We start from the raw sequence: 9239 nt of genomic DNA on the forward strand, positions 1-9239 counted from the left end.
TGAATATCTGTGATATTGTTACAGAACAAACAAGGGGGGCATGGGATGATATACTATTATTGAAAGAAGGCGCTGGGTCCGTTATGTCCGCCACCAGAGGAAAGACATCTCTCGATGCCAGAGATTCGTGAAAAGGAAAGGAAATGTTTATTTAATGCTAAACAGACTTAAAGTAGTGACCTAATGTCTTTATCAAAAATCCTAAAGTCCCTTAAAACACCCACAAACAGACACAGTCCTTCCTTCCTTCCCCCTTTGCCCAGTCCAGAGTACCGTATCTCAGGAAAGGAAATAGAAGTCCATGGCTCAGGCAGTCCTCTGGTTCTTCCCTGTTAGTACTCCATCTTGACTGGGAGACCTCCCTGGGTTCCCAGCACCCTCAGCTGAGTCTCCAGGATCTCTGCTAAAACCAGGTGGTGGTTCCCCCTTCTAAAGCTGCAGGGGTCCCCACTCTGGCAAAGGCACGTGGTCCTCTGTCCCAGGGCCACGGGAGTCTCCACTCAGACAAAACCGCCTGCTCCTCCCCCTGCCCAATGGCTGCAAGCGGGGGTGGGGGGGACAGTCGCCACTCTGCCAAAGCCAAGTGGTTCTCTCTCTCAGGGCTGCGGGAGTCTCCACTCTGTCAAGGCTGCATGGTTTTCTCCTCAGTAGCTGCTGTGTCTGGATTTAAATCCCCATGCCAATCTTCCTCTGCAGCCCCATTTCTGACTCCTCCTACACTTGGGCACACTTGCCCTCAATCGGCCGTCTTCTCCAGCTTTTCTGGTCACCATCATGGGTCTGGGCAGGTGTGACCCCATGTCCTGGAGCCAATCTTCTCCGAGCTCCCACGCAGGTGCTGTAACTCGGGGGGACCTGCCCCCCAGTCACATCTTAGAGGGAGGCCCCTTTCCATCCCCCTGGCCTTGAGCATGGCCATAGCTATTTAGCATATCCAAGAGACCAGCCAAAGGCTATAGGTATGTTAAATGACCACGCCATGGATTAGCTGCAAAGCTGCCCTGCATGTTCTTGCTCTGTGTGCCCCTTCCCCCAACTCACACCTATGGGGGAAGGGGTGAAGACACCTTAAAATCTCCTGGAAACCTTGAGTTCTGGACCCCATTTCAAATGCCCACCTAGACTTATTTATATATTATTCTGGAAAATTTATAAAATATAGATCTAGCTTGCATGCAAGCTATGATGGTAAAAATTATTTTAAAATTGGTTAGTAGATTGCATAATATTAAAACTGTGACTCTTATTGCATTATAAAATATGAAATATTTACCTACCCACTTAATTTCCAGCATGGAGGAGGGGCACTGACTCTGGGAATACAGACATGAAAGAGGTGATCTGTTATATTTTCTCAAGGAATTACAAAAAGAAGATGAATAATGTCCCTTATATTCTTATGTTATATAATGAATCATCTAGTTATTTACACTAATTTATTGGGTAAAAGAAGTTATTTCCTCTATTATTATAATTTACCATCTAAATAGCTGTGACATTAAAGTGGGTATGTCACTCTATGGCTTAAGTAGCATAAATATGTCCAAATCTTTCATTTCTAAGTCTGGGTCGATTGAGGGAAGTGCTTTAGGAAACAAATGCTGCTTTTACTGCAGGTGGCCTTTAAGAGATCAAAAATATAAGGCAAATAGTTCACAGAGAAATACTAATTAGTGCTAACTCACTCTTCCTGCCTCCCATTCAAAGCTATTTAAAAGAGCTATCAAGTAAATCTGTGAACTTGCCCACTTACAGGTTATGGAGGGGCAGGGCTCTCTGCTGCTCCCAAAGCCTGCAAGGGGCCCGATAATTTTTGTGGGTAGCAAGTGAGCCTTTTACTGGGTAGGTGGGAGTTTTTTCTGTTTCTGTGGTGGTGTGGTAGGCTCATCTAAAATAACTTCCAGTGAAACCTGCCTCCTGGCATTTACAACCTTGTGAAATCCTCTCCTTTAGTAACCTGCTTTTAAAGAACAGAATATAGCAACAGTGATGTCACTTCCAATATTAGGTTGTGAAAATACCGGTACTCCTTCTCTGGATCTACCTGGCATATTCTGATGAATCCAGCTACCTTCTGCTAACCTTGCCAACAGCCTTGTGCATGAGCTCAGGAGCAGATTCTGTCCCAGTTGAACCTTGAGATGATCGTGGCCTTGGATAACACAGCTCCTCCTGCCTGTGAGGGACCTGGAGTCAGAGCAACCAGCAAAGCAGCACTGGAAACCTGACCCAGGGAAACTGTGAGATAATGACAGTGGCTCATTTTAAACTATCACATTTCAGGGCGATTTCTTATGTAGCAAGAGATAACTAATACAAGTTTTATCTCCTAAGGTTAAAAGTAAAGATGTTAGCTCTGAAGTAAGGTGGTGGAGAGAAGTGAGAAAGACAAAGAAAGTAAGATGGCTGAATCAAGAGAGGGCAGATTAGATGGCTGATAACAAGCATCTTTTGTCTCCACCAAGATATCGGGAATCAAGGAAAGAAAGGAGGACAACCAAAGGGAAAAGAGCTTTTTAACAATTCTATCAGAAAACAACTCCAGAGACAAAGTTAATCAGCGGGAAATCCTTTCAATGTGGCATCAACACAATATTTATCAGCACGATTAATTCCAGTGGCTATTATCATTAATTTTTAGATATCCAAAGACTCTTTAAAACATAAACGTAACAGAGAGATACACACAGTGTACAGGCATTCCTCAAAGATACTGCAGATTTGTTTCCAGACTGCAGCAGTAAAGCGAGTAGTAATCTTTCTGTTGGTGGGGAGTCTTATCTTCAATTTGTAAATAACCCCAAACCTGTAAAGTGCAATAAAGTGAAGCTCAAAAAAACAAGGTATGCCTGTTTTATCTTGGTTATTCACTAGGTGAACTCTGGAAAATTGCTTGACTGTCCTATCCTCTCTTTCTGTATGTCTAAAAGATTGTACTATCCATCCCCTAGGATTGTAGGAAGGAGAAAATGTATGCAAATCACCCAGTGCAGCACCTGGATCCTACCTGTATGATTTAATTTTCCTCTTTCATCATATACGATGTGTGAGAGTCTCATTCAGTGACTATGACTACTCAGTATTTAACATGAATGATGAATGCCCAAGTGCTCACAGGCTGGGAATCTTACAGGCTGTGAGGCCTGCTGTCTGAGCATTGAGGCTTCACCATAATGAGTGAGGCGGAGAGAGATTTGCTAATCACGTCAGAAAATTCCTAATTTGCTTCCAAGTGTGGAATTTGGAGTTCATATTCCAGAAACAAAACTCATTTTCACACCCACTCTTCACCGCATATATAAATCTAAGTCTGTGGCATGCTGTCTTAGTTGAGTTCTGCTTTGTTGGGGCTGCCTCAGACAGGATTGTTATTTTCCATATAATCATGGAGGATCTTCTTTCCTTCTTTTCTGCCCTCCTTTGTGTCTGAAATATCAGTTGGTAAAAATGCTGTATCTTTTCCCACATTGGTTTTTCCTCTCATCTGGCATTATATTTTGAACTAGAATAATCCTTCAGAAACATCACATGGTGTTTTGAAGCAGCCAGTGCCAGAAATCCAAGTAAGGGAAGGGAGGAACCAGTTATTAGCCAATAAATACTTTTCCAGGAAAATGGCAGTCCTGTGATTACTAATTATTCTGTAGCTACAATATGTCATACTTGAAGGTAATGGGAACCAATTCTGTGCTAAGTAGAAAGGGGATTTTTAGAACAATGTGAAGAGAGAACTAGAATTCGGGCTGAAAGGAAAGGAACTTTGCATCTAGAGAAGGTTGTTACAGAATCCCAGCCTATGCAGTTCTGAAACAGATGTGCGGGCCTGACTGCCTGCCGCCGAGTCTCTCAGTGCCAGAGTTTGGTTAAAAGGAAAGAAATTGTTTATTTAAAAGTTATACAGATTTAGAATAATGGTGGAATTCTGCCACTAAATCCTACTCCATTTAAAATACAAACAAGTATTACACACACACACACACACACACACAGGCCTCCCTTTTGCCAAATAAAGCCAGTTTTCAGAATAGGCCAGTCATAAGTACTGTCTTCCAGGAAAAAAAAAAAAGCAGAAGCCCACAACTCAGCATTCCTGGTCACAGCTCAGCATCTCAGGCATCTCCCATTAATTCATGCTTAGCTGGACAGGTCCCGCAATCCTCAACACCATCAGCCCTGTCACCATGTTCTCCAGCTCTTAATCAAAAACCACGTGGCACCTCCTCACGGTGGGCCAGTGGGGGTCCTTGTGCACCCTTTCAACCTGCATGGCCAAAAGAGATTAATGGCTGCCATGCCTAGTTCAAATTTTGGCCCAGAGCTTCTGGCACAACCCCACTTCTAACTCCTTCCACATGGACCACACCTGCCCATTCCCTGTATCCTCTGCCTTCCCCTAGCTGCCACTGTTAGTCCAGGCAGGTGTGGCCCTGTGACACAGAGCCCATGGACTCCAGCTCTCATGCAAGTACAGCAACCAGTAACCCGCCCCCTCCCCTACATCACCATCAGCGGTTTAAGTCATGCCCATCTCCCTGGCAGCACAGCTTTTTAACATAACTATGAAGCTAGCCAAGTTGCCATAGTAACACAAAGTAACTCTTAATGACCATTCTTAGCTTCTCCTTCCCCCAAGCCAGGTTAATGGGGTTTTTTCCTAGGTTCTTGGGCACACTGAGATCTGTACCCATTACCAGGTCTCCACAGCAAGAACCACTGGATAGTCCTATTCAGGCACTACTGCTAGAGTGAGTACATAACTGAATAGATTTGTTGTTGTTGTTGTGTTCTTCATTTGTGACATTTTACTCACATTTCAAAGTCCTGAGAATTTGTTGGAAATGCATGGGTCAGCTGGGCATGACTCCCTTTATATCAACAAAGTAAAACAAAAGATCACAAAAGGAAAAGACTCCTGTTGCCCTTTAAGCTTCTAAAGGGGAGGGCAGAGCCTCCTACCCTAATCTATTTTCCTTCCAAGGCTGCACATAATTTCCCAAGAAAATCTCTGCGCACCAGTAGGAAGTAGAAATGAATGCTGAGTGGCTTACAATGACATCACCACCTATGTTTCATAAATACTCATTTCCCTTTAAAGAACCCCACTTGAACTATGTCTAAGATCCAGCCTGTGAGACTGCGCCATCACACTCAGGTCAGGGAAAAGCTGTACGTCATGGTGCCTTAGAACTCAGGCGCTAGAGCAGGGGTGTCAAACTCATTTTCACCTGGGGCCACATCAGCCTTGGGGTTGCCTTCAAAGTGTAACCGGAAAAGACACCAGCATTTGGGTTGCTTGTCACTACCAAACCCAATAAGCAATAACAGCGATTGAATCTTTCATGGGCGCTTTATTCAGATGGCCGGCGATCTGAGAAGGTGGCGGGTTCATACTCTAACAAACCATCTTGCCTCCTCTTTCCTGGCCAGATCTTTTATAAGGGGGTGGGGGAGGACAAGCAAGGTACAGTGAGGGCTTTGAAATTCAGGGAGGATTAGGTGAGCTAAGCTGCAGCCTTCCTGTTCTTGGCAGTTAGCTGTTCCCAAGTGGGGGGAGTAGTCACACAAAAGGCCCTGATGCCTCCTCCAACATGTCCCCATCCCCAGGTGGTAATCTCTAGCCAGTACCCCAGGAGGTCGGCTGCTTTTCCCAGGAGCCAGGCTGGGCCTTATCTGTAGTTCCTGAAACAAAAGCTTAACATACACATTACTTGCTAGACTTATAACTTTTTACCTTATGCTAAAATTTTCCAAGTCTTGAGTCCCCTATCAAAAGGGCTGAACGTGACTTTAGGACTGTATAAATGTAACTACTCTTTAACAGTTAAGTGAGAGTTCAGAGTTCAGTGTTGCTGCCAGGTAGAAACAAGGTGCCGAGCTGGATAAAACAAGGTAGAGGGCCTGATTCAGCCCAGGGGCCTTGTGTTTGCCAATTGTGTGCTAGAGTCAGAATGAAGGAATTCAAATCCCAGCCCTGTAGCTTAGTAACTGTAAAATATTGGCAAACTATGTTTCCTGTACCTCTTTCCTTATCTGTAAAAGGAAATAATAATATTACCTACCTCCAAGGGATGCCATATGATTTCTTGTGTTATGTGCACAGCAGTTGTAAATCCTCAGTTTGTGTTACTATTAAAGTTAAAGAGTGGAAGGTTAAACATCTGGTGTTGTGGGATACAGTATGAAGCTCATTTAGGTTGTTTGTTGGTAATCAGTTAGGTTATTATTCAATGGGCTAAATATACAAGTAATCAAACTGCAGAGATCAAGGCAGTAATAAAACTCAGGTGTCATAGATAATGGAGGCTCCAGCCAGTTGTGAGAATGACACCAGGTGAGCAGGGACATGAGAATCAGGACACAAAGTGAAGGACAAGGCAAACCCCCAGACCAGCCCTGGCTGGGTAGCTCAGGTAGTTAGAGCATCATGCCTGATATGCTAAGGTGGCAGGTTCAATCCCTGGTCAGAGCGCATACAAGAAGAAATCAATGAATGCATATATAAGTGGGAAACAAACCAATGTTTCTCTCTCTTTCTCTTGTTCTACCTTCCTTCTTCTCTAAAAATCAATAAATAAAAGTTACATTAAAAAAAACCCCACTGAACCAGAGGTATTATAAATAGGAAACAAGAGATCCACAGAAACACCACAGAACAGAAGGCAAAGCTGGTAGAGATACATGGATTCCACATCAAGGACACATGTTCTGTGTAATTCTGTCTCCATCAATAGCTTCTCATAACTTCACTATCAATCCTAACTTAATCTAGGTTTTAAGGGAGAGACAGTAGGCCAAGCCACTTGCAGAAAACGGGACTTGATTGTACCTAGAAATAACAGTTGTGAGGATTAGACTATAGGCAGTGAAGGACACGTTAACACTGTGATACACATGCCTACCAGTAAAATGTAGTAATGATGCCACTACCACTAATTAATAACAGCAATAATGGCGGATAACATTCAGTTGCATCTGCTATGTGCCTGGCACTGTGCTAAGGGCTTTATATCCATTATATCACTTAGTTCTCCTAAAATATCTTTGAGAAATTACTAGAAAATAAAATCCTGGAGGGCACAAAATTTGTCTGCCTTCTTCACCACTCTATCCATACAGTTTAGAATAGGACCTGGTACATAGAAATATTTCCAAAAGTGTTGTATGGTCCCCAGTCAGGGAATAGAAATGTGGTTTCTATAGTCTAAATACCTTGCTCAATCAAATAATGGCAATTTGTAGAGTTGAGGTTCAAAGTCAGGCTTGATTCCAGAGCCCATGCATATGCTACAGTTTCTAGGCAACACTATCCTGTCTCCAAAGGTCACCCACAGCTGGTTTTTTAGTTACTTTCCTTCAGGGCTACACTTCCTTATGTCATCAGATTGTTCTCAAAGGGGAAGAAGAAACAGTCAATAATGAGATTGTTAAAAAAAAAAACCACAATAATGAACACAAAGTTCAAGGGGCTCCAAATCAAAGTTTTTGGTATTACACACACATGGGCACTTCTAACCAATTAGATCCGAGGCATCATACTGACTGGACAATAACAAACACGATCAAAACAGGTCTCTAAACTTGAAGGATCCACATTCTAGGGGGAAAATCATGGATGCATACAAACAAGTAATCTATGAAGTGCAGAAACAGAAGTGTTGGGTGTCCTTGAGCCTAGCTGGTCCCAGCAACAGTGAAATTCACTGTGTCCAGGCCACAGCAGATATGTGGAGGAGTAATAGGATGACGCCGGAAGGGTGATTGATAAGACATAGCAAGAAGGGGCTTAAACATGATGTCAAGGAGATGGTACATTATTTTGTAAAAAGTCAGCAAGGTTAAGGTGTTAAGTAATAATTCTGCTGTTTTGACTGAAGTGAAGTGAGATGGACAATAAGAGGCCCAGGCAATAATGTAAGGCCAAAATGTGTAGAGCCTGAAATGAGGTTGTAGCAGTGGATCCACGCAGAATCAAGTGGCTGATTGTATTTCAGCATGAAGTGGGAGGTGTAATAGTACTAATACCAAGAAAAACAGGAACAAATAGGAAAAGCAGATTTGTCCACAGTAGGAAGAAAAATTTTCATGTAGATACTACAAGATCTAAACGGTCTCTAAAAATGCGAAGAAGGAATTTGAATACATACAAGGGGAAAACCCCCCCAAAAGAGAATTATCTTCTGGAGGGCGGGCCTCTTGTAGTACAGGCTTCCTGAACTAGGTGAGGGTTCTGGGAACCCATCTGTATCAGTGCACCAGCTGGCATTGTTGTGAGAGGCTGCATTTGGTTTCAGTGAAATTTTGTCTTGAAGATTCTTTCAGTGTGTTTGCCCATTTCATGATGGGTGATTTACAAGTGCACCTGCCCACACCACACTGAGTGTTGAGGAGTTTTGGACCAAAAATGACATTGACCACCCCATGCCCCACTCTCTCTATTCACTGGATCTCACCCTGAACAATTTTTTTTGTTTCTCCAGATGAAAAATGTCCTCAGAGGGAATCATTTTGCCAATATGGAAGAGGTGAAACAAAAAAGTAGTGAAAGCACTAATAGGCATCAAAATCGACAAGTTCAAAAACCATTTTAAGCAGTGGGAAAAAAGTCTTGATAGGTGTGTTGTAACAAATGGAGAGTACTTTGAAGGTGACTGAAGTTTAAACATGCAGGAATAAATTCACAAGTTTTATAAATAAATTTTGGCTGTTGGAGGTTCCCCCTTATATAATGATACAAAATTCCGTATTTTTGTTATAAAGTATTACATAGGACAGCAATTCTATTATTTCAGCAGAGTTTTTTAAAATTTTTTTATTGCTATTTTCTAAGAACTTAGCTCCCATGGTATGAGTAAGCAACTTAATGTAGTTTACTGGGAGGTGATTTAATATAAATTTTTCTTTTTCTGGCTGCCATTTTAATCTTGTGGAACTAATGGTAGTTCCGTTAATAACCTATTAGACACAATTTGGGTTTACAGTACTTAAAGTTGAAGTCAGTGAGTAGGTCTCATTTTAAGTCACTAAGATAATTTTCTTATTTGGAACATGATTTGCAAACCCTTTCCTATACTTTTTAATTTGAAAGACTGCAGCCCTAAGATAGAGGAAAACTTAATCTAAGTACAGGGTCAATTAGAAAAAGAGCAAGAAATGTAAATATTCTGAGAACAAGACTGTCAGATAGTTGAGTCTTCAATTTGTCAGAATGTTGAAAAGTACCAGTGGGCAACTGACTCTTC

The sequence above is a fragment of the Phyllostomus discolor genome, chromosome 10, assembly GCF_004126475.2.
Source record: "Phyllostomus discolor isolate MPI-MPIP mPhyDis1 chromosome 10, mPhyDis1.pri.v3, whole genome shotgun sequence".
NCBI classification, from domain to species: Eukaryota; Metazoa; Chordata; class Mammalia; order Chiroptera; family Phyllostomidae; genus Phyllostomus; species Phyllostomus discolor.